This window comes from Lepisosteus oculatus, chromosome 3 (assembly GCF_040954835.1).
Source record: "Lepisosteus oculatus isolate fLepOcu1 chromosome 3, fLepOcu1.hap2, whole genome shotgun sequence".
Lineage (NCBI taxonomy): Eukaryota > Metazoa > Chordata > Actinopteri > Semionotiformes > Lepisosteidae > Lepisosteus > Lepisosteus oculatus.
In genome coordinates, this window is record NC_090698.1 from 73,471,072 (window position 1) to 73,498,269 (window position 27,198).

At 40.4% G+C, this 27,198-nt stretch overlaps 1 long non-coding RNA gene across 3 annotated transcripts; it reads right to left on the bottom strand.

The window, feature by feature from the left end:
• Positions 1 to 386: 386 nt before the first annotated feature.
• On the bottom strand, positions 387 to 27,186 carry LOC107079054 (uncharacterized). 3 transcript variants are annotated; one of them, XR_011189124.1, is made up of 7 exons: positions 26,704 to 27,186; positions 25,570 to 25,745; positions 17,018 to 17,185; positions 16,268 to 16,441; positions 13,768 to 13,967; positions 5,833 to 7,230; positions 387 to 5,638 (listed from the first exon to the last, which is right to left on the bottom strand). It is a non-coding gene; the product is annotated as an uncharacterized lncRNA (long non-coding RNA). The 3 variants fall into 3 exon arrangements; XR_011189122.1 differs by lacking the exon at positions 387 to 5,638 and adding an exon at positions 14,768 to 14,851 and having other exon boundaries at positions 6,538 to 7,230; positions 26,704 to 27,180; XR_011189123.1 differs by lacking the exon at positions 387 to 5,638 and adding an exon at positions 19,795 to 19,859 and having other exon boundaries at positions 6,538 to 7,230; positions 26,704 to 27,180.
• Between the last annotated feature and the right edge of the window lie 12 nt (positions 27,187 to 27,198).

Here is a 27,198-nt window from a genome sequence, read left to right on the forward strand (position 1 = left end):
ATGCTTTTGGCTACTGGACAAGTTCCCCGAGGAAACAGAAATATGTTTATTTTAATTAAGGGGAAATGGCTGTACAAGTGTTAGGTATGCAATTACCTCATCTACTTGTGAGTCCCAGGTATTTTGTGAAGTACGCAGGCCGTATGATTCAACATTCCTTCTTGCTTTCGCCAAGTACTATAATATATTTAAGTCTCTCCTGTTTAAAACAAGTGTTTGGTCGTCTGAAGCATGCAAGGTCTAAGTATGGCTGTGAATGCCAAAGTACTGAGGAACAATTTAAAACCGTAAATCAGTGGACAGATTCTTGTGGTGATGGCCTGGGTGAGTGTGAGTTCACCCTAAAAAAAAAATAAGTTCATTCAATGCAAATGTTTCATTCTGAAGAAGTCTTTATTCAGTCATTGCTTTATAAAACCAAAACATGACACAGACTTACCGGTCAAGCACTCCCTCCTAATGGTTAAACGTGAATCACAAGAAAATGTGGTCTCTTAACGTTCTCAGGCTGACAAAAGGCTGGTCCCGGTCAGTCCTGGGATGGGAAACCTCAGCAGAAAACCTGGTTGCTTTTGTAGTTGTGTTGGTGGACCAGTAGGAGGCGCTTTTCCCCCTGGACCAGAGTTTCTAAAGCAATGCCGCAGTACAGGGTGGGACGGTGACGCAGTGTTTGGCATCGTTTCCTCGCATTGCTGGGGCCCCGGGTCCAACTCCTCTCTGCTGGCTGTGAAGAGTCTTTATGTTCTTCCTGTGTTTGTGTGGGTTTCCCCTGGGGACTACAGTTTCCTCCCACATTCCCACAAATCTGGAGGTAGGTTAACTGGCTTCCGAAAAAAGAAAACATTGGCCCTTGTGTGAGTGTGTGTATTTGTGTCTGGGTGTCTGCCGTCCAGTCCGGGCTGCATCGCACTTCACACTCGCTGCTCCCCCGCAGAGCGCTGGAGTGGTTTGGGAAATGGATGAATCCTTGCTCCAGTATGGTGACTGGAAAACTGTTGGGAAGAAGTGTGCTTTGGCGGATGACGTGCTCAATTGAGGTCGTGAATTACAGCCAGGGCACTGTTCAGGGCAGTAGGAGTGTTAGGCAGGGCGTCCCAGCTAACTACCACTCGGAGGTTGAACAATCTGGCTTCCCTAAGGTTCTCCCTTAATTCAGCTGGTGACGTAATTTCTCAATGTGCCTTTCAGCACCAGGAGGCTGGTGAATGATGTGGGTTCCCTCATAATGAAGTTCTGTTTCATGCATTTATTTTGGAATGACTTCAGCTCAGCTGCACAGATGAAGGGTTGAAAATGTGCGGTACCATCGTTGTTGTATCCTGTTTTTATTTTGTCGGTCTTACAAACGCTGTTACACTGCACTTGTTTTAAGTGCTTACGTGGTTTTTCTCTAATAACTGCCTATAGAATTTGTTTCATATTTCAGAATTTGATTTTTGGATTTAAGTGTCAGAACTACAGAAGGTGCTGAAGCAGGAATTACAAAGTAAGAATATAAGAAGGTCTAATTTGCTTAGGTGTTAGTACCTAGTTAATTTGAGGATCTAACCCAGCCTTTTCAAAACAAACCATTGAATGGGCTTCAACAACATGGCTGGGTGGCTTGTTCTATACTCCCACAAGCCTGAAATATAGAGTGAATTTCAGCATAGACAGACGTAAAACATCTATTTTGTTACAAGAAGTTTTTTCCAATTAAAATTATTTTTATAGAACTCATTATCGGACCATACTCAATTTTTTTCCTGACATTTTCTTCAGTTCACTGGAGAAAAAAAGAATTGATTAAAAGAACATCAGGAATACATTCATTTGCAAGCTTCCTTTTTCTTTTTGATTTCTAGCTTTTTGACGGAGCACAAAAGTGAAAAGAATGGTCAAAACCTCATGAATGTATTTTCAGATCTTAAGTACTTTAGACATTCACAGCAACGTGGTGGTGGAGAGCTGCTGTGCTGGTTCACAGGCATCTCGCCTGCTTCAATATCCTCTGTTCAATCCTGATCTATGAGATCTATCTGTGTGGAGTTTGCATGTTACCCCTGTGTTTGCAAGTTTTTGGTTTTCCAGGTGCTCCTTTTTTTCCCTTGCTTCCCTAAGATACATGGAAAGACTTGATGGGATATTCTAAATTGCCCCTTTCTCTGTGCCCTGCAACAGGCAGACACCCTTTACAGAGGGAGAGCGGTATTGTCTGCATCCTTTTTCCAGTACAGATTCCGGTCACCCCCATCTGAAGAGGCAACATCCTGATAATGGATGGACTTTTCATATTTGCGCAGGGGGAAAGACTGATCATTAAGCCCTTTATAATATATTCTTGTTTAAGATTAAGCAGCAATGTCACTTTTGTCTCCCATGTTATGCCATCAGTGCCTGTCGGGGGACTGGCATTGGAAAAGAGCCTTTGTCTAAATTGTTTTTGCATCATCATTCCACATGAGGTGTTGTTTATTCGCCCTGTATCTGGGGTGTAATTGCTGAGCAGAACATTGTTGAAATGGCTCTGCACAAGAGTGCTCTTTCCTGTGTCCCAGTGGAAAAGGTTCAGAAAGGTTTGGGAAACTACAGGCAGTAGAGTTAACAAAGTAATTAAAACTAAAAAAATAGGTATTTTATTACTTTTTGCTGGAACAGGTATGAGACTGACAGTAAAAAAACATTCTAAATGTCTTGGATCACCTGGAGGCATGTCCTGGGAACTTCCTCCAAAGTGGGCCGTTGTTCAAGAAGTTCAAGACCTGCGACATTCAATCACTCAGTCACACCCCTCTACAACATTCAATCAAACGACACGTCAAAACTAAGGAAAAGTACAAATGGAAAGTAAGTAAAAAAAGAAAGACACATTCCTTCACTAGAGCTCAAATCAAAAGAAGGAAATACCTCCAGATCTAAGCCAAACCTTTCCACAATCCACCTGTTGACATCCACATTGCGATGTTTTGCTTTCCTAATTATCTTGATTCATAAAAGGAAGAAGGTCTTAGCGGTCGCTCAGTTTGAGTTGGTTTACACGGATGAAAACTTTACTCATCTCTCACATGTGTGGCTGCAATGCTTCCCAACGGTAATGTTGTACCTTTAGGGATACAACGGGATAATAAAAGGGATAATTCACAGAGACAAAACCCGTACAATGAAAGTCATGTCTTGCAAAGGGAGAAACACAGACAAAGCTTTTTAATCCCTGCCAAAAGCATACTGCGGTGATTCAATATGACAGGTTGATTGATATGAGTAAGTAGAGAGTTTACAGAAGCTGACAGCAGTTGAAAAAGAAAAGTGTTTTCTTCCCTTCCACACTCTTATCTACAGCCATAAATCAGTGGCATTACAATGCATACGCTCTCTGTATTCCATCTTACGCTGGAGCTCAACGAATTCCACTTTGACCTCTGCATTTGGCATTGGTCACTGATGCTAAATGCATGCTATGACCTGCATGACCTTGCCCATTCATATTTAATAGTCTCTAAAGGCTTTTGTAGTGTAGGAACACTTAGGTACAGTAACAGTACCCTTGTCATATGGTAGATGTTGAAATCCTTTGATCACATAGAATTATAAAAAAATAGTAAAAGCAGTGTCATTCTTGAATTAGTCTACTATGCTGCCTGATACAGCTTTGAAATTTAAGGTGATTTTTCAGTCCACCTAGAGATGTATTTTTCCAATTACAAAAATACCATTTTATATAACTGCAAAACCATCCTAAGCAATGACTTTAGTCAGAAGTTTAAAGATCGTGCCCTTTGACCTTTCACATGCACTAAAAAACACAAACTGCCCAATGGCCTTTAGCCTTTTGGTCATCCACATACAGCAGATGAATGCTAGGGGCATCTGCATCTTCTTACAATTCTGTACTGTATTAGTCTGGGTGTCAGAATTATTGATAGTCACTGCAAATATTTTATAGACCTTCTATGACCTTTGACATTTTCTCCCTGAAACAGGATTGCCTGGTCATTTCAACCACTGTTTGGGTTTACTAGAAGGAAAATGATCTTGATTGGGGCTGAATTTTCACCACGAGATGATAGATATCTTCATCCCAAATATGGCTGGTTTTGCTTGTCAGGTATGACATTTCAGAACTCCTCCCCTCGGCTTTGGTTTGTGTGTGCTTTGGGGTTGAAAAATGTTGTGTCTTTCAAACCTCACACACGTAGATTTGTGGGAACATTAAACTAACTTGATTACAAATGACCTTTAATGAGAAAATAGCTCATCCTCATTTTCAAGCTTAATTTGAAATGTAGGTGACTTTACAAGGTATACATTTCATCTCATTCTGCCCCTGCCTTCATTTGAACTATTATATACCCCCGTGTTTTTAGAAAAGAGGAGGATACTGAGTGAGAGAGTTCTTTATTATTACTTTATTTGGTACTTCATTTTTAAATTTAATTCACTTGAGCAGTCAGTTAAAAACATATTTTCATTTGCAATGACAACTGCGAGACCCGTTTAAGTTTTGCTGGAGCAGATATGAGTGAAGCACCCTGATAAAGGCTACATAATCTGCACCTCACACAAGAAATGAACCCAGAGCCTTATAGTCAAAAACATCACACGGCTGCCAAGATGTATGATTAACAGAAAATGGAGTCATATCACCACTTTTCTGAGCTGTAAATTATTTAGTTTGACATAGAAAAGGGTTGTTTGGGAGTAGCTATTTTCATTTCCAGAGTGTGGGCATTTCCTTTGGTTCACAGTGATACTGATCATACTCAGCCTTAGCAGTGGGGTTTCAGCTGAAGGGTCAGGTAGTCCTAAACGATCTTCCTTGACTTAGAAAAATAATGCGTATATCTGTATTTCTGGATAAAAATGGTTTGAACCTTTACGGGATAGAAATACGATACGCTTGAAAAATGTGTATATTGTTTTCCTTGCAACTGAATTAAGATTTCATATTCTAATCGTCTACAATAATCCCACTCTGTGCCGGGAGATGTGATAGGATTTGAAGCTTTGCCCTTTGCTTGGAAATGAGCTGAAGCGAAAAAGCTAAAAACAGCAATCTTTCTATCTCACATTATACTATAAATGTGAGGCTTTCAATAACAGAATCTAAATCTACTTGAAGTACAAACAATTATATTTAACAATAACTATGATGGCAAAATTACATAATGACTAACCTTTGGGAAAACACTTAAGGAAATAAGGGCATTAGAGAATACATTTTTTAAAATGCTTACATCATAACCAAGAAACTGAGAGCGCAAGCACTATCATTGCGAAATTGCCTTCTGTAAATATTTGCCTTGAAGATTTTTTTCATGTTAAAGGCAAAGCTTTTGAAGACGATTTAGCAGAAGGAAGGATGGGTTGTTTGAAGAGCTATGCCTGCATGTACAGATGTAGTGTCAAGTACGAAGAAAAGCCATTATTCATTCCAAGTTTCAATTAATACAGGGATTCTAAATGATGTTGGATTGGAGGTACTTAAGACTGAATTCCTGAGTCTGTCAACATGGCAGGTTGTGTCAGGTTAGGTTTCAGAAATGCCTTCTCTGCAGATTGCATTCAGCTCCTGCGTTGGTGGACACCTTGGAATGCCTGTAATTGTGAAGGGCTGAAGCTCCGTTTTAACGCACAGGTGACTGGAAAGGTGGGTCTTATTCTGTTTAATAAGCAAAGCAAGGGAATACGAAGTGTGACATTAAAAAATATGCTGTGTATACAAACTCTGAACTCTAAAGGTAAGAGGACACTTTATTTACTGTAATGCGTATGGAGGACAACACCAGGAAAACAAAATAAATTGTTTTCAAAGCTGTATGTAATATTGTGCGTATTTGCTAGACAAACACTTACCTGTACAGGACACTGGGAAGTCACCATAGATCATCGTGTTTCCATGAAATTAATTGCTGTTCACTCCAAACAGAATCTTCAAAAAACAGGGAGTGGTTTAGCTCTACACATTCACACCCTCTTACACACACAAATACACACTCCTGCACAAGCACAAACACACAGTCCTGCACACATGCCAACACACAATATCGCACTCGTGCGAAGCGCAAACGTGTTTTTGTAAGCGCAACACCTTGCACTTACAAAGACACAAACACCCTTGCACACACACACGAGCACACTCTCTCGCGCAGACACCCACACTCTTGCACACTCACATGCACGCATTCACACAGAGAGACCTTCCAGGCCTAGTCCCCCACAGGAACAGATTAAAATAGCGCTGACAGATTTGAAGAAAGCCCACTCTCTCTCCTTCCTATTCCAGTGCGTGTCAGCCGACATGAGGGCATCACGGGATATTCCAGCTGTATCCCTAATTATTTTTGTAAAGATACAAAAAAGATTACATTTTTTGTATTTTTTCAAAGTTACCCACCCATGAAGCAAATGTCTGCATTATGATTTGTATATCTTCCAGGAGCCTACTGCAGGATAACACTGGAAGAAAATGACCTTCATTTAGCTTTGCTCTTCATTTTTTCCAGCTTTCATTTTCAAATTAAAAAACTTAAATATCTGTTTTTAACCCTCAATGCTAAATGCAGGATACAAGTAGTTTATTGAGTTATCATGTTGTGGTATGCCATTACAATTTTTAGAAGGTCTTTACTGAAAGAGGAGAATTTTGTCAGCACATAAGAACATATGAAAGTTTACCAATGACAGGGAGAAATTGGTTTGATGCTTCAGAGTTGAAAAGTATAGTGTGAAATATGGAGTAGGATATTTAATCAGGTTAAAGTTAACCTATTTTTGATAGTCCATTGCCTTTTTTGTTCTTTTAAGATTTCAGTTAATTATAAGTACATGCATATTCATAAACTGAGTAATTATGTCTGCATATTGGTAATGCAAGGAGATTCCCACATTGCCAAACACAGCAGTACACACATAGTTAAATGCCATCTTTTTTTAATAGGGTAACTGCAGTGCAAATAAAATAGCTCAACAGTGCAATAGCAGGGAAGACATTTAAAGGAGGCATTCCGTACTCTTCCTGTGCAGGGAATGGATTCTGGCCGCAGAACCCTGTCTGAGAGATCTGGCTACACGTTTTATTTGTTAATGCCGTTGTGGTTGTGGGAATAAAACAAGCATCTAGGAGTGTTCTAAGAGCCAGAGTCACTTGGTGCTATTTTTACAAGAACGGGTTGATTTGTCTTAGACCATTACCGTCTATTACCGCTGGAAGTCTCCTGGAAAGGTGGGAAGCAGAGAATGCTGGCATTCTGCCTAAAGAGAAATCAATGAAACAAATTAATCCTTCGCAGGCTGCAATGACACAGTAATCCATCATTCAGAGCGGCTTTTATACACCAAATCAGGGAGCAGGCAGAGAGAAAGGGCCCTGGGGGAAGAACAGACAACAACTTACACCAACAGTGGGAAAATACTGAGGAATCAGTTGATTTGGAGAGGATATATTACAGCTGATGGTCCTGGAGAAGGAAAAAAAAATGGTTATTGCGAGCAGTGTTTCGCATGCGATATGTTGTGCTAATTGGCGGACACGATGCACAGCTGTAATGTTTTCTTCTTCGGCAGTGCTTTAGTGGTCTTGATCATTTACTCTGAACTTATTAATACTGGTTAAAGTGGGGCTGAGCTACCACAGGAGAGAGTGCATTGTGGAGCAACTCATTTCGGAGGCTTTCCTGTGCACCATGTACTGCAGCTGTCCGTCTCACATGGTTCCATTGTCGCAGCCCAGTAATAGATTCATAAACGTTTATAGATCCAAATGTCTGGCCACATGTCTCCACAGAGCGCAGTAGCTTCAGTTACTGTGTGGAAATTGGTCTGAGCTTTGCAGACATTTTCAGGGGAACATCTTGTCACAACTGAGCTAGCATCAGCATGCTAGAAACTTCAGCAGCGCTCTTTGTTAGCACAATTAAACTCAGATCCTTGTAAAAGTCCAGTTATGACAGGGCAAGCCACACACCCACACAAGAGTGCAACCCCCGCGGCCATCGGCTCTTCTCTTCAAAGACCGTTTTAAAGTTCAAGAAAATGTTTGTCGCAAAATCCATCCGCCGTCTTGGGCTCCGCAAAGAAAAATGAAGAGGGCTCAAGCGAATGGGAAGTTAAGCTGGTCTCTTTTTTATGCTCCCTGGAGCAAATCAAAGAAAGCATTTGAGAGCCCCGAACAGAATGTTGTGACACATCCTGCGGGATCAGGTTACTGCGCAGCCTCTTCCCCGTGTCAGCTTCTGTCTCTTCAACAAGCCGCCGGCCGGTGCTCTGTCCGTGGCGAATACATACGTATTTAAAAAGGCAATGAACAGGCAACCAGCAGGGGGAAGGGGATCCTTCTGTGGAAAGCCATAAATAAATCATGCTGAGCTGTGGGACAACATAAGCAGTGCAGTTAGCTGCCTTGTTCCAGTAATGGGACATGCGGCTCACCGTCTCACTAGTTATCTTTAGAGACAAACACAGATTCCCCAGGACTATGATACAGAGGCTGCAGCCTCGGCTTCAGGGGCTCTGAGGAGGAAACACTGCCCCCGTAGTCAACATCACATAGCCCCAGTGAGTGCCCCCACCAAACTGAGAACGCCTCTCCTCGCTGTTGTTCGGGATGGCCTTTCACGAAATGTTTCGCAAACTCGGGCGTCTCGAGCTAAAATAGCCGTTATTATATTTCTGCCTCTTCTGTACTGTCTTCTTGGCACAGACCACCAACATAAAACCGTGCCCTCAGGATCCACACTGTGAGTCATGTGGATCATCGTCATTCTCCCCGGATATGTTTTGGGAGGTAGCTTCACTGTGAAGAGGCGTTCGAGGATGAAGACTACATTCCCTCCCCTCCTGCCAGAAGGTGAGAGCGAACCTTTAAAAAAGGATCCCGACCAGGATCTCGGCTTCTGCTCCTGCCGGAACTGACCTCAGCCAGTCAGAGGTCAGCTCAGGCATGTGGTCAACAGCCATCAAACCCCAGCTAAGAACTGACCTGAAGCAGGAGTGTAAGTGCATCATACTGACCTCCGATACTTTCCGATACTCCTAAACTAATACACTGACACCGTAGTGAAGCCACTATGCAGAGAGAGCAGTTCCCCCGTCCTGTTAAACCACTTGTGAACCACTCCTGGCAGGCTTACTGCAGTAACTCTAGATTTTGGCCATACAAATTACACCTGTCATGGCTCTCAAGAATTAGATTCAAATTGTACCGTTTAGTACTGGCTTATAAATTGTGAACCCACACCACATACATACATACAGCATTTGTGCAAATGCAGTTGCAATTTACCAAGAGGGAGACCTGTAATAGAATATTCCATCCATCCGTTTTCTAAACGTCTCTTCCGATTCAGGGTCACAGGCGGAGCTGGAGCCTATCCGAGGGCAAGGCGGGATACACCCTGGACAGGACACCAGTCTGTCAAGGGGAATTTGATAGAGCATTCACGCAAAATCGCACAAAACCGGACTCTCGCCGATTCCTTACAGTGGCGTGTTTTGTTTTTAGAAAAGCCTGTCTCGTTGCCTCCCAGGCCCGCTGCTGGGCTGTGAAAACTGAAAGTCCACTGGGGGTGTGAAGGTTTAGCCCTGAAATGTCTCGATAAGCTTCTGTGACGGGATGTTAAATCTGAAATTGCGAGATGCTAATATTTCACGGGGGTGTTCTTTCTGGAGAAAAAGAGTCTCATTTTTTTTTCCATTAGTCACTCCCGCAGGAGTGACGACGGCACAGCAGGAACTTTTCCAGAACAAAAGTGGACAATGCACAGATAAACAAGGACACCTGCTCTCCGTCCCTTCAAAGGCATGACAGGGACAGGAGCGTGGTACAAAGTGAAGGCAAGGTCTCTTCTGCAAATACTACCTTTCGAGAAATCCCTGTGGGAGTTTCTGTGCTAATTACCTTCATGTTAAGACCAAAACATGGCATAGATTTACATCACATTTGAGTTTTCATTTTCATGTTCATAGAAACATTTATATAAGAGACTTGGATCGTAGGACCAACATCTTAGTTTCAAACAATATTACAGACACACTTCAGGAAAGGAACATAAGAAAGGATAGAAATGTGGGGCCATGTATCACAATTAGCATGTTTAGCACATTTTTAGCAGCTCCTTGATCCAAGGATCTTATTAAGAAGTTTAAGATCCTATCAGCTATCGGCTTCGATGACACAGCTCAGTAACTTGTTCCACACTCCCGTAACTCTTTTGCTAAACAACTGGTTCCTGTATTCAGTTTTAAATGAACCCATACCTCAAAGCAGTTACAGATACACAATACAACAAACCCAAATTAAAAAATCTGAAAATGCAAAATTTAACAACAGATATGGAATCTGTAAGCAAGAGGTTAATTCAATCAGTTTCAGTTTAACTAGGCTGTTGTGCAGGGCCAGGGGCATCTCAAAGAATCCCTGAAGGAGTGCGATCTTGCAGACCTGCTCTATCTTTGCAGTAGTTTGAAAGTTTCTTCTCACCTTATCTTTTTTTAATTTTCCTTCAAATGCATCCTTTAGCATAGGAAATAATTTCTAAAAACTCCCTGGTATATTATTTAACATAATTATTAGAGTAGAACTGACCTGCAGGCAGAGCAAGTATTTGTGAACTACTAATACTTGGGAAACACTTTAGAGAAATTAGAAGGGCTTAAAATATGATTATCCTTGTTGTTAGAAAACTGTACGAAGTGAGTTTGGAAAATTGCTGGAGAGAAAGAAATAAAACAGGTTTCCTTCTAACAGCAGTGTCTTCACCGTATGTCCCGGTCTTGTCAGATATCAGAAGTTGGGCAGGACTGGGCCAGGTCAGTACTTGGAAGGGATTAATAAGGAAATCCAGACTGCTTGCTGAGGTCTTGATGGACCATGTGGGCATCACTCCTCCCCTGAACCAGGAGGCCCAAACCAATCTCCCTGCTTGGTGACACTGAGCTGCAGGCGTTGTGGCTTAGGGGTAAGACTATAAATCAAATTCCTGACTACCTGTGGTATCAGAGAACCCAGGGCCCTGTCCCTAGGAGCAGAGGTAGAGGTGATAACCCCAGTGGTTCAATTCCACTGGACCTCAGTGATGGACGGAGTGTCTCCCTTCAGCAATGAAAATTAAACCAAAGGATGCAACCGGAAACTTCATTGAAGCACTTTTAAAACTGAGGACAGAAGGATTATTATTATTATTATTATTATTATTATTATTATTATTATTATTATTATTATTATTATTATTATTATTATTATTGCTTTCCTGAAAAATAAGGCATTATATGCTATGGGGCTCAATTAAGCTCAAGTGTCTGAAAGTCTGAAGTCCTAGGTAATGAATAGTCTCCATCTACCCAATCCAGGGAGCCTTTCCCAACAAGCAAAGGGCGCAAGGCAGGACACAACCTGGGTACCAGGCATCGCAAGGCACAGAAAGACACACACACACCTGGGCCAGTTTTCTCAGAAGCCAATTAGATATACCAGTATATCTTTGAACTGTGGGAGGAGACCAGAGCATCTGGAGGAAACCCACGTGAGCACAAGAAGAACATGCAGACTCCACACAGACAGCACCACAGGAAATGAACCCAGGGCGCCAGCGAGCCAGCGATGCTGACCACTGCGCCACTGTGCCTCCATAATTATTATTCTACTGCAAGTACAAAATGCCACCGAGACCTTAAATTGAGTTTTTAACAATTACTACTCATCCAAGCTGAGCTCACACAGCTCAGAATAAGATCCTGTGCCCTCTCCTCTCCTCTTAGCCCACAGCGACCCACTGTAAATGAGCCAGGCAGCAGAGGGTTGAGCTAGCACTGAACACAGCTGCTCACTACTTAAGGAGACTGCACCGAGGACACTGCCCAAGGTTCAAACGTCTTTCAAACCACCTGACCCCTCAAAAACACAAAAAGGAAGCCTATCTTATAAAGAAGAGTTGCGTGTGAATAAGGTGATTCATATTAAATGGTTACTTCATATTGAAAGACAGCTGGAAATAATATTCATGCAATTATTCCACATATTACTGATGCACGATAGAAAACAAAACCAGTTGTTTTTTAGCACTACGTCAAATGGGAGTATTTATGAAACAGATATCACACTGTAGTATGTTGGCACTTGTTTTAATTTAAAGGGATTTTTTTATTAAGATTCTCACTCTGTATCCTAATACATATGTCTGGAGCTGTTAAATTAATATTGCTTGGTACATTTAAAATCTAGTATAGTAGAGTTTTGTTTTATCTATCGAGTGACTTGATTTGAATATCCAAAAGCCTTAGAAACACTGACAAACCCAACTTCAGAACCAACAGTGAAACCTTAATCAACAATCACAAGCAGGAGATACACGCAGTTGCATTTTAAACTAAGAACAGATGCCACTTCTTTGCACAAAGTGTTGTGGGAGTATGGAACAGTATGCTAGAGTGTTTTTTGTGTAGTGGTATTAAATATTGTTAAAAAACAGGAGCTTTGATGAGGACAAAGAGAAAATCCCAATTCACTCAATATACAATACATATAGGCGAGAAATCTCAAATTAACTATGACAGATTTTCAGACAAGCTGTAGTTATTAAAATTCTGGATTTTTTTTTTCAAATCCTAGATAATCAAAGATATGGAATCACACAAACGGATATATCAATCTAAGTCAGTTATGATCTGGTTTTCTTTCTAGCAGAACTGTAACTGACCATAAAGCTTATATTAATTATTCCCAAAATTAAATATTAACAGAGGTGAATTTCACAATTTTATTTATTGTTTTGGCTTCACAAATGAATATACTCCCCATTTTCTGGAAGAATTTTAACAGTTAAAGGACACAAATGTGACACTATTTTATAGTAAATTATAGAAAAAAAATGTTATTCCACTTGGAAAATTAGCTGGCCCTTAGAAGCATATAGAAGGGGTGAAATAAATTTTGCACAAGAGCAAAACACCTTCAAAGTCATCCTGTAATTGTTTAAAGTAGATTTTTTAAGAGGCGCTGTTTATGTAAACTACCAGAATCCAAACTGGGGCTCTTTCCTAGTTGGAAGTGTATTCTTGTCCCATTTATTTTTCTAATAAGGCCTAGATTTGATCAAACGTTTGTCCTACTAATAGCAAACTCTATATTTGATGTTGAGTTTGCACGGGGAAAATGCAAACCCACATTTAACAAGCAAGACGCCAGTAGTTAGCACTGCTCCTGTAACGAGAGATCTGGCAGCTGGGTTGTGATGGAACACAGGTTTGAGTCATAAGCCACACGTCTGTGCCAACGCATTTATAAATCAGGCTCAATACAAGACAGCCTGCAAGAAAACTAAGGAGCCATTCAAAGTAGTTATTAAAGAAAGGCGAAAGCCCAACACATCTTCATGAAACATCAAATCCTTTTTGATTTGAGTTGATCTGCCACAAGACAAATAACATGTTTTTGTTGTCCCAAAGAAAACGTCTCTAGATTATTTAAATTTTAAATAGATATTGAAAGTTTAAACTCACCACAGGACAGATTTTATTTATGTTTCTTGAGTGTGTCTGGGAATGACAGACAGACAGAGGCCTAAAACACCCCACCGCCAACTTAAATCAGACCCTCGATCTCTCAAAGTTTTGTGGCCCGGAAATTTTAAAAAATTGAGAAGATCCTATATCTTGTTTCTTTATGATATATAAATATCATACAGTATATACACTTCACATGGCTGCCTTGGAACATGACACTGAAAGACTTTACCTTTCATTAATGGTACAGAAAAGTGGGCAAGACAGGACACTAGATCATGTTTAACAAACCTGTTACGTGCAGGCGTGTTCATTATTGCAGCAGTGTGGAGGAGTGGTAAGGGCTTCAGACTCGCAGGGTCACGGGTTCGATCTGGGGTGGGGCACTGCAGCTGCCCTCTAGAGCTAGGCACCTCATTCACTCTGCTCCACTAAACGTCTCCCTGTGTGAAAGGCTGCTCTCCAGGCCACTGTTGCACCTGAGAACTTGGCTGTGAAAATGGAATTCAACTGAATGAATGACTGTAAGTAACTTTGCACGTATCAAAACATTCCCCACGATAAATGAGACAATCAAAATATTTCACTTTTAAAAATGATACAGCACTGTCCTTCTGTAAAAATCCCATTGTATTCCTACATGTAATAAAATAGCGTTCATCCACTGAAGTGCAGCAAAATACCACTGTCTTGATGTGTTGACGTATCACTAAACACACCTTTACAGTTCCAGCACTAGACACAGCCGGCAGATCCCCTCTTCCACTCCAGACAGAGTGACAGAGGTTTTACCAAAGATAGGAAGCTGATCCAGTGTGTGACCGTATTGTTCCTTACAATACAAAGCACTGAACAAGGACAGTGGGTGGTGTCATACATTACATACTTGTGTATAGTTTTACTGTGTGCTTTTAACATGGTGAAAGACAAACTAAGTAGTGACACCAACGAAGGCACATACAATAGTGGAAAATCCTTATAAATGAAACAATATGAAATTCCTCTACATTAAACCTCTTTTTATCTCTTAATGGTTAAAATATTTTAAGTTTATACTCCTTTTGTTAATAAAAAAAAAGGTTTTAGGCTCTAAGGCATCCAATCGTAAAGAAGAACAAAGGGGTCCACGTTGATGTTATTGTCCTCATGTCCAGGTCACAGAGGTTAGAGGTCAAAGTTGAAATGAAAAATGGCTATGTAAGCATGTGGAGTTTTCTTAACAAGACACGGGCTAAACTCGGTGCAGCGTTCCACCGATTAATTTTTACGACTTCGGAAAAGGGTGCACTACCTTCTCTGAAACAGCATATCTGGAGTATTTAGATGGCCTTGGTGCACATGTCGCAGGTTCCTGCAGTTCCTGCTGTGCGCAGTGCTGGGAAGAAGACAGCTCATCAGAGCAGCCTCTGCGCGCTTTGGTGAAATAGCCCACACACACACAACTTTCACCATTTCAGCTTCATCTGACTCAAGAGCTCTAAAATCCTTCTTTCCGAACAAGAAAATATCATTCCTGTACGATTATGTATCTTGATTTAGGATTATTTTGGTTAGTATTCGTAGCGTCTGTACTGGCAGTGAGTAAAATATTGTTTTGTTTATTATTGCTTCACCCTCAGATAGATACATATAGCGGTTATCTACTGGTGAAAAGACCAGTCTCCGTCTTCTGTGAATTTCCATCTATGAGACCAAATCAAGACTCTCAGGACAGTTTGTGAAACAGAGGTGATGTGCCAAAGTCAGGCTGCTCTGTTTTTCGTGACAACTTAACTGACCTCCCTTTTTAACTCACTTCATTCGCACCTGCGGGATTCAAAATCCACACCTTATTAAAGACATTCCTACAAAATAATTTAAGGCTCTGGAAGGAAAAAAGCCTCAAACTGAGCCATGCTATCAAATAATCAAACCTGATCAAAATCTGAATTTATCTTGAGGACTTTAAGACAAAAGTCTGTTAGTTATGTATCAGTTATGTATTTGTATTGTACTAAAATGACGATGAGACGCTAACTTCCAGCACTGTGTGTGCCCGGTATTATTGTACTTGTAACAGAGATAGTCAAGAGCAGTATCCCTTTCTACAGACTGCTCTCCCAAATTTGTATGATATAATCTGATCTCACAACCACCTCGCCTTCATCTGCACGAACCTCAGATTAACTTTATGAACCGCCTGCCCTACAAGGATGGGAAACAACCAAGGTCAGAAGGCGAAACCCTAGAAGAACTAGAGGCCAGTCTAGAATCGGTGCTTCATGTCAGGCCTGCAGCCTGCAGTGGAGTTCCAGACTCCGAGTATTCCAGAGCTGGAGGACCTGAGGACCTGACGCCTCCAAAATAACAGGAAAAAGGCACCGTGGAAATCTTCCTCCTACAAGTTAAATTCAATTAGCTAGTCAAACGTGCGAAGCTTCTTAACACAGCCTGTCCCAAAAATAATAAACCACAAACTCGTGGTCACAAGGTATGCCATTATACTCCCGGAGTACTGGCCAGCGTTCCTCAAATTCGACATACGCGACACGCAAGGTCTGAAGCTTCTTCCTGTACACTCATGCAACATCCTTTCAGGAATTCCGAAGAAATCTTCCTTCACGGAGGTACAACAGCTTCTCTCTCTCTCTCTCTCTCTCACACACACACACACACACAGCTGGGAGAGGTTTGACAAGGTGCTGAGGATTAGGGAAGTACCCCCAGCACAACTGTCAGAATCAAGATGCATGAAGCTTCATTTCACCCCCTGCCCAGTGCTAACATGAACAGCCATCTTAAACATACTTACATCACGGCCTGTACATGCTACAGCTGCAGAGGGTTGCATGGACAGCATTGCATCAAGTGCCCTCCACCGGGTGCTACTGTGCGTTTGGTCACGTTTCTAAAACTGGGGCGAAGGCAGTAACTCACTCAGGCCAGTGGCATTGGCCCTCCGGCAGGGATTCCTTCCAGTCTAACCCTACAAGATAGTTACGAAGTGTGTTTGAGATACAAAGCAAGAACCTGATAATACCGCTGTTGTGCTTGGCCATAATAAATCACATGACGAGGCTTTAAAAAGCTTTTTAGCACAGACTTTTCTTAGGGGGGTATTATTACACCAGTAGGAAGCATAGTGGTTGTCAAAGTTATTCTGTGCTTATCAAGAATTATATTTTAGGATTTGCACTTTATTATTATTATATTATATTATATTATATTATATTATATTATATTATATTATATTATATTATGTTGCTACTGTTGTTGTCTTTGTCATTGTCCACAGTAGTAGCAGCAGGAGTAGTTGTATTAGTGATTATTCTATTTAGTTTTACAAAATTATTATGAACACATCACACAGCATTAATTTGCCATGATGCTCACGGGTTTGAAATGTGAATGGGCAGGGCAAGTCGAAGACAAAGCACTCCTCTTCTCCAATGTGCGCAGTGGAACCTCTTCTCGGCCTGTTTATTTAGAAACACCTCAACTCCGCCACCCCCTGTACCAAGAATCCAAACATGATATATCTTCATATAGACGAGCTGCTTGCCTGTTTTCGGTTGTCCAAAGTCGTGCAGATGACACTGAGGAACACAGGGCCCGTGGGGCAGAGCTCGACTGCTTCAGCCAGTGTTCTGCCTGCCACACAGGCAGGGGGAGAGACGCTTGTTCAGCACAAGGTGGCATGTCTGCCCCGAAAGGGCTGAGTCACAGGGCTCTGGGAAACATGAAGGAGACTCCATTGTAACAGCTGCGGCGCATCCGCAGAAGACAGTCGCGTTTCTGGGTGTCACGCTGATGCATGTGACGCACATTTACAGCACATAAATACACACACTCACGCTCACCCTTCCAGACATCCACACTGTGTGCACGGGTACCCATGTATGCGTAGACTTTATGAGCCCAAGTGAGAGATGTTTAAATGTTAGATGAATTGGTGTAACTTACACAGGGAATGTGAAAGCCATGTCAAAAAGGAATCTGGGGAACCTTCCTCTTGTCTGCTTTCGGCATCATGTGACAAGGTAATCAGACATTCATGCATGTCAATGACATGATCAACCCGGTCAGAGTGCTCTGAAGGAGAGGCCTTCTAATGCAAACTGCCGTGCGTGGAATACACTTTGTTGAACTTCATTACAGTGCTTCATAAAAACTGTCAATTAAATTAAATATATAAAATGCAATTACGTTCAAACACCGTCACCCCACTCCAAACAGACACCATTATGACTTTCGACTCGGGGGATTAGAAGTTTAGAAGAGAACCTTTATTGTTTGGTAGTTGCAACCTGTAACCCTGTTACAAACAGTGTTGTAGAAGCTACATTACACATGAACCACGTTATAATAAAACACTAGAGTGCACGATTATAGACAGTTGTAATGTTTCGGTTTATGTTTATGATCTAATTATGCTTTAAGGTATTAAAACTATTTATTTATGAGGGGCGGGAGTTACTTAGTCAGTAAAGCCACATCTACACTTCATTTACTTGCAGTACTTCAATAGCTACTGCTCTCCGCTTTGGCTTACTAGTATAATGCATATACTGAGTGCTTAATGACACCTTATATTGGGAGCATTAGCAGAGATTACCTTCAGTACTTGTATTTGACGGGAGTTTGTGTCTCCATTTTAGGTATTCCAATAAACGCATTTTTCTTCATGGACACAGGTAGGAACAATAAGTCTTGTTACTCATTGCGTTTCATTTATAAGAGACCGATTGTACTCGCTTGTTTCGCTTGTAAGGATACTTGTGGTGTGCAATGCGGAGTTCAGTTCGAGACTAAAAGCGTGATTTCAATTTGACGAAGAAAATAGAGCAGTCTGTGGAGCTCCAGCAGGATTAGCAGATTTTAATTAGGCACCAAACAGCTCAATATACCTAAACACTTGCTAATTTCTCATGATTGCGCTTCCGTTAGTTGCTTTGTACCGTATTAAGACGCGTTATGTCCAAAGAGTAAAAAAATAATTTTCCATTTATGCTTTTTATTACCTGCACTGGAGTTCAAAGTATTCCGTTATGTTTGGCTGTTTTCTTTTGACAAAATACCACATTCTGTGTGTTGTTGCAATAGAAGAAGACAGCTGACATTAAAATCCATCCTGGCCACCGCCTAACATTAGCATCGAAAAAACTGCGAACCTTAAGCATTCCGCGTGCCTTTTTCTTCTGTCTTTTTCTTCTGAGAAAGTGGTCTACATGGATTGTAACAGAGGGCTCTATTACCACGACGGATCAAGGTGTACAGAAGGTGATTGATTTTCTTTGAGAAAATCCTTCTAACGGTCTACAGAAAATTGGGAGTATTTGGGGGTCGGTCGAAACGTGAGACTTTTTGCCCTTAGGGGTACGTAATTTAATAGTCACCCACAAACTCCAAATAAGCCTTACAAAAAGATGAAAATACTTTGGGGGGTTTTAACCTGTCGAGGTCGTTCTGAATTGCGATGATATCACAAGGAAATGGTTACGCAGTTACATGAGAACTCCGCGTTCTGTATTTCCATGAAGTGTTTTCCTTAGTTTGACCTCAATGATGACAAATTGTGAAGGCAGCCTGCACACAGAGTCCAATTACGACCTGCTCCTACCTCACGTTCTATCAGTCGAACACACTTAAATAAACAGGAACAGCCCTACTTGTTAAACTTTCACAGTGTAAATTACCTCGACAGGATTCCAAGCAGTTCGCACGAGTATCCCGACGCTTTTTTTTTAACTTCAGGATCAGTAGTCCCCTGTGAAAGTTATCTGAAGCTTTTCTTCTTAAGACACCAGGTAAAGAAATGAAGGAAATGAAGAGTCTTCGCCACTGAAGAAGACTAAGGTGATATCGGGCACTTGTACAGTAACCCAATCCAAGTTACTCAAGACACCCAACCTTCGCTCTAAGGGCCCACGGCTATCACAATTACCTGTTTCTGAATGGCTTGACTGTGGCCCTGTTAAAGCTTTTCCGTCTCTACTATGGTAGAGGCCTGTTTTAGTGTTTTAGTGTTTTAGTGGGTCTGTAATGCGGGGATAGGTGTTCATCCTCCACCTAGTTTTTAACTAGTCGACTTCACCAATAAATAGACTTTATCTCCGATAACGAATTATCACATTCTCTTTAGCCTTAGCAGCAATTGGCCGCCTATTTTTCAATACAAATATACAAATACAATTTCTCCCAGATGGTCACTTTCACAGTGAAGCACACTTGCGAGTACATTAGGATACTTACTATATGCATCATCATCGTTATTATTCCTGTTATTTTTAATGTTATTATTGACTGGGTGAGCTCTTACATGTGTAATTTAAGATTTACCTTGATGCACATTAGGTTAGTTCCTTGAGTTCGTTCTTACTGAGGTGAAATCACACACCTGCTTTCTGTTGAAGTAAAAAAGACAGTGTATTACAAATAAATATTGTTGTAATCAGAGGAAATTCGGGACGGGAAAATTTGTCTTCGCATCCTGTGCAAAGCTGAAGCGAAAGAGCTCTATTATCTTCAGATCGCTAATCGGTGCACTGAGAATTTCTTTCCTTCTTCGTACAGTAGGTGCGACTAAATATTCTTATCAAGAAAATGGTTTGAGTTTATATCCGTGTGATCTGTCAAGTTGCAGTCGAATCGGTTTATTCATAAATCCGTCGCTGGTTACACGCAAAATGAAAAAGGAGTCCAGAATTTAAAAAAGCAGACATGATTTTTAAAAATATCGCGTTAAAACGTGTTTTTTTTTTTCATGCGTATGTATTACTGTAATAAGATAATGTAATAAGAAGTACGTTAAGCATGGATTGGAAATATGTTCAGGAGATAAACTTGTTGGGTCTTTGTCGCTTGGAACACGTTTGTCTGTCTACAATTTCTATCCAGATAATAGGCCTAATGGATGAAAGGTTATCCGCACGTAGAATCGACTAAAGCGAACATGAACATGGTAGGGTAATAAAATATAACACTTTGGCCCCGTGTGTTCTGCATTAAAATATATAAACTTTACATCAAAAAGGTTGCTACTAACAGCAATGCCTCCAATACAAGTATTAACACGTTTCTGTTTTTAAAAAACGGCGTCTTAACAAACTTTTTATTCAGTTTTATTCATTTTGAATTCGTGTAAGTCTTCTGCAATCACCACCTACACCGGTTATTTGACGCAGTGAAGAATATCACCTTGCATCTTTCAGAGCGCATTGCTGACTGGTCACAGACCTTACCTGGGACAAAGTGACGAGGAGACTTAATAACTCTCTGTTCCTCTCCTTTCATAGCAGACAAATAATAACAAAAAATGCTTTTGAAATACGCCAAGTAGTAGAGAATGTATTGGTTTCAAAATGTTCTGGTGAAATGGAGATCAGTGTCGTTTTATATCCATTCTCGTCGCTGCTAAAAGTCTTGTTTAAATAATTGTGTATTTAGTCGTTTTGTCAAAATTGACTGCCTGTTTAGTTTATACAGATTAATTGCTGAGAAATATATTCACCATAATATATCATTTATTAGCGGTTTAATGGCTTTTGCACTGAGCTACGGTGGTGTACCGAAACGAGACATATTTCTGTTTATTTTTAGGTGTGAAACGCGCCTTTTATTTGTGAGTCTCTAAAATACAGAATTGTGCTTAACTGTACCTAAGCAACAGGGAACTTCTTGAAGAACTGGTATTTAAAAGAAAGAAGAGAAAATAGAGCACTTTACTCACGGTTAACTGTGTCAAATTTAGATGTGCTTTTTAGTTTCATTTGTCTTGTGATTTAACATGACAATTTAACATTTAACATTGATACAAAATGATAGGGCTATCGAGAAACGGCGGCCGATTTATTTTACTGACAGCACACCATGTTTCATAAGTCAAATGTTTAGGGTTTAAGGCAAAATTTACAGTAGAAACTGTTAGACTCTGGACGTTGAAGTGCTAATAGATTTATGGACTCTGTTTCGTAGACCATTCAAAGTAATTAGCACATATGTTCTAAATAGATGATGGTTTTGTGAGCAATAAAGCAATTACCCATTGCATAAACTGACAGTCCTTCTAACTAAACTCCAACCACAAGCTAATTGAAAAAGTCGCTCTGGCTTCATTGTGAGCAATTAGTCTTGCTAAGTCTAACCAGTCCGAAACCAGACTAGTGACTGGTTTCTACCCTTCCTTGCATATAGGTATACATTCTTGTAGACGTAATAAAGCTCATAAAAACAGAAGAACGTCTCCACTTATCTGTTTTTAAATTAACTTTACTTTGTCCAGGTATAGGGATATTAATTAATTCTATTGTTGATTACTGGATCAGACTAATTAGAGGCACGAGTTAAGCGTTAATTATATGATGTTTAGATAGGTATCCCGTGTGACTCAGATTATCTTTGTTTTACCTGTCACTTTCGATATTTAAGAGAAGAAAAATGTTTCCGCTGTAAGTTGTAGCAGCTCTAAGTTTAGTGGCTCTGTTCAAGAAGGGGGGAAAAAGTAATATTTGCAGTCTGAATGCGTAACCTGGGTGACAAAGTATTCAGTTAAAGCATTTACATCTAATGTCAAGCTCACACAAATAAGGTGGTTTTATACTGTTGAGAAAGAGTTTCGTTTTAAGTTAGAAACACATATGATGTTCATTCTCCGCTCTTGCATGTTAGAACAGTAACTACATATAAGTGTGGTGTGTTTGTCAAGAGGTATTTTAGATTTTGGTAAACATAGATGTGAGTAATATATACAAGCTGTACTTGTATGGGGGATCTTAACAAACACCTTGAGTCACTGATTGTGCCGTTAATTGAAATGGTGTGATTTAATTTCGAACTTTTCCATTAAAATTCACAAATACTGATTTTTCAGTTTGCGATGAAAGGTGATATTGCACATGTCTATGAAAGCACGCCTGGGGTACGTAGTTTTTATCACACAAAAAATTCTTATGCTCTCTGGAACGTGTTGTATGCTTGTGGATGATGCATTCGTACTTACTGTGGTACGTTGGTGTTTAAGTATTAAAATCCTGAAGATTTAAGGAATGCGAGACTGCTCTATATATTTTTTTTATTTGTGGCGATTTGAACTTACTTTGCAATGTGACAATTCGGGCTGCGTGTGTTAAATATGGCAGTATATAGTGATGCGGTTCTCGCTTAAAGATATTTTTTCCCATTTCTCACGAATACCCTTTCCATTAAGAGCGATTAGATTATGTCTATTGAAAGTTGCTGATCCAGAGAGAAAAGGCATCGGATAAAAGGAGATTTCAAGTGACCTTGTCGTTCCTTTCACACCAATCTGAGCCCCCGAAAAAGCCAGGGATCAAGTCGGACAAAAGCCCCCTCCTCTTCTCATTCAACTTCCAGAGGCTCAAAGCAAAAGAGCTCGCGAAAAAACTCGCACACATTAAAGTTGCGCACAGCTTGTGTTTCGAAAAAATTGCAGTGTTGCCGGTTATCTTAATGCCTCTAATATCTCAGGGCATCGGAAAATAATTTATCAGACCCAACAAGATAAAATTCCCCTTTGTTCTGATAAGCTTAAAAAAGTTAAATATATGGAAAAGATAACATTTATGTGTTATGCATAATTAAAGTGTTTCAGATCAAATCCGCATTAAAAGTTAATACAAGTCATTTTATGTGTTTCGAAGGATCCGTTTAGAATCAAAGACGCGTGGAGTATTTTTAGATTTAATTTTAAATTCTGTTTGGATATAAAATATTTATATAGAAGTTTAAAGTTTTCCCTACATAAAGCATAATTCATTTTGCACATCTCTTAAACTAGATCTGTCAGGTTTTGATGATGAGTTGTATTTATTTCTGGCTAATTGATTCTATCTTAGGAGTTCGTATCCAATAATAGGAATCGTTTTTTTATATATTGTGTATATATCAAAGGCTGCAGACTACACCATTAGTGTTTAACTTCCATATATCACTTGTCTCGCATAGTAAAAGCGAACACAAGTTTTAAAGTGAATTTTAAATTAACAGCGTTGAAATGGTGCAAACTCAGAAACATTGTCTACTTTTTTTTTCTCACTACTTGATTGCTGGCCGTCTCTTTCCTGCATTCCTTCTACCGAAAATAACACCTCGTGCTGCCGGCTGGTGAGCGAAATCTAGGAGTCCTGTCATGTTTTTCAAATACATGTTTTCGGTTAGAGCAACAAATCGTATTTGCAGCGTTATTTTGCGCGAGAAATCGTGGATCTTAAGCGAAAGATGCGGTTAAATGGTTTTATTTCAAACATCACCCAAGTCCTACGCGTGCAAATTGGCCGAGCAGTTCAAAGCAGATGTAAACAGACATGGGAAGGCGAAGACAATGTACATGAGATCGGCTGTCTTGGTCATTTGTAACTCTTTCTCGTGGTAGAGAAACATAAGACGTGTTTTTACAGGTGTCTCCTCGACAGAGGCCTTTAAGAGTCGTGTAAAGCAATAAAAGCCGACGTTAATTTTAACCTAAATGGTCCAGCGATTTGATAGATCCCTTTTAATTTAGCGTGTGACAACTAGATCACCAAACGAAAACCAAAACAGAACGCAAAAAGGGACAGGTCATTAAAGTACCGAAGCAGACAGTGAAAAAAAATATATAGTTTCAGAAAAAGAAAGAACTGTTTGCATTGTTGTAACCACCCACTAAACGTGTGCATGTCAGCACAGAAGTAGTAAGCTGGAACTCATGTGCATTTTATTTGAATTATTGCTTGAACATCCTTTACATAATTCAGGACTCTGATTATAGAGGTATAGCTGATCGTGCGCGTTACTCTATGTATAAAACTGTTTTGTAACTGATTGTTTTATTATTATTATTATTATTATTATTATTATTATTATTATTATTATTATTATTAGCCTGTTCCCTGATGCTGGCGTCACGTTTTTGGCTGGAAATATGGACTATACTTTCTTTTGTTGTGTTTACGCTGCCTCTTTAATTGAGATCGGAGTAAGTCACACAACTTTGAGATAAACGCTGTGCATACTTATTCGGTCAATGAAGCATTTATACTTGTAGTATACGAGTATACTTGTATGTCGTGTGTGGTTACAGGTAAATGTGTTGCCGTGATGGATATTATTTTTTAATGAAATACTTTTATTTCCTGCGGAGTTACATTATAAAATGTCATGTAGTCTCTTTTCTCACACTCTGGTACTTGACATAGAATTTGCTGCTGTGTTACACGCGTTTAAAGGGATGCATTCAAAGCAGTAAATTTCAAATTGAGGTAAATAATTCGGGTCCCTGCTAAAGAGATTTCCGTCTCAGGCCGCTTTACGAGTTTTCCTCAGTACACAACTTTTCTCAGCAGCGGATTAAGCGTTTATGAGGGAGACAGAAAGAAAGTTAATATATATATATATTGGAAGTGTCCTGTGGAAATGTGTTTACTGTTCTCATGTACCTAGAGGCTGAAAAGATGAGCAAAACGACCGGTTAGTGACAGTCACTTGGCAATACTCTTGGCTGCGCTACCCTTGCGACTCTGTTCGGGGTCGAATTCGAGAGGAATGGAAATAGCAGCAGTCACAGAATTAGTGCAAAGCTTTGCGCCATTTACGCCTGTACGATCGTTTACAGTCGACTGTAAGAATCGTGCTTTGAAATTAGAAGAATGCAGGTTGCGAAAGTCAGCCAGCGTTTGTCAGCTGGGCTTTGCCTGATCGTCTCCGCTTTTTTTTTTTCTCCGACCAAGTCGATCTTATTGCTGTCCTGTGGTCCGTTGACACGACAGTTTAAACAAACACGCGGCTATCGATCTTTTCATTATATGATCAAACAACAAACAACGCAGGTGAGAAGCTTACAAGTTGGAAAATATAGCTCTTTCCTGCTCTGTGCGCTCTAATGGCAGAAATAGTGGACAAATAAGAGCAGATAAAGATCTAGAGCAATAAACAACAACACAAAGGCGTGTATATAGATATAGATATAGGCCTATTGATAGAGCTAGGACTGCCTATACATTCATACAGAGACGGTTTTGTTCATATGTATTGGCTAAGGTAGTGCTCTGCTGAATCGTGATTTCTTATAAAACTGTCTCACGTGTTTGAATTGAAATAAAATCAACAAAACGCACATACTTGCCGGGCTGAAATGAGTTTTCAGGTGCATCGGCTGCTGTCCACTCTTCTGGAAGTACAGTCTGCGCCTTTCTTTAGTGTCCTACTGTCCACTTTTCCTCAGTCGCCTCAGCGTTTTCGCGTTATCCTTCTCCCGTCGTCTCTTATGCGCCCTCCTCTCTCTCTCTCGTCCCAATCTGTAGAGTAAAATCTTGATGATACACTTACAGAACTTTCCCTTTGTCTGGTTTAATCTTATTCGTTTCACCTTTTCACTAAGCAGAAGCCATGGACAGTGTATTTGGTACGCTGGTGAGAGGAGAGGAAAACGACCACTGTTGCAGAGTGAATAACACCCTTTTCCTTTCCACTAGCTGTGCATTGTACAATGGGAGCGCACTGCAATGCATTGTTCTACCTCTGCGATTTGTACATAAATAAATAAAACTTCAGGAGCTCTCCCGCACTTCAACGTTTCTCGAAAAAAATAATAAAACTACACAGCATATACAGTATGTAGGCTAAGTGTTTTGTTTTCCTGCTTCCCATGATAGATTTTTTGTTTCGTCGCTGACGAGCTATTTAAAAAAAAAATAAAGTACACCGACGATGCAATAATGATAAAAGCGCACCAATATCACAAGGATGTGATTATTACTGCTGTGCCTTTTATAGAGCCTTCTGCAAACACGCTGCTTGTTCTGGATGTTTACATTGCTTAAGGAAAGTGTGCAATCATAAAACATTTGTTGCAATTAAACTGTATAATTAACGCACTGAAATACGTAGCGAATAGAAAATTAAACCGAAACGCGAAGCTGAACGTGAGGAGATATTTCTTTAAAAGGTTTGGAAGAATATATAATCACAATAAATTATACAGTACTGTACCCTGAGATTGTGTACTGTACGCTAGATGGCACCCGGACCCAGTTGTTTTAGGTTTGGAAAGCACAGGATTCAGTAACTACGTACAGTTACAATCAGATTCCCTCATACAATCCGGTGACAACTTTCACTTGATTTTAGTAATAATCCTTACAGCTAAATATGTCGGAAGTGATAAGGATCTGTTTTAAAAGCAAGCATTTCTTTTACAAAATGGCACATTTCTCCAGTTCCACATCCGAACTTACACATTGCATTGAAACCCACCTCCTTTTCCCTGCAATTGCTCTCACGTCCGTACGTTTGTGCAATAAATAACCATTTCTTTATTTTTCTCGCGACCGTTACTTTTCCCCTTCCCGGGCCGGTGGCGAGAACGGAGGCGGCGCGGACACACCGCAGCGACTCTCCCCGCAACTCTGTGTGTGACTGGCGGGCGGAGGGGACGGTGCTGGGTATAAGCATTAATAATTAAGATAAGGGCTCCTAACAATCCGCCGGCAAACTTTCCGGGGTTCAGCCGGAGACGCTGCGCTTCGCCAGCCTGTTTATTTATTTCACGTGCGCTTTTTTTTCCCCGTCTAAAAAAAATATATATATATTATTTTATTTTTTTTGGCTATTCTATCCGGGATTTCTTCCTCTCTTTTTTTTTTTTTTGTGACAATAGACGACCCATACTAATCAGGTCTCAAAGTAAATAGCAGCGCAGGGCGAGCTCGATGTAAATGGTGCTTGTCAGAAGCCCCAGTCGTAGGTAGC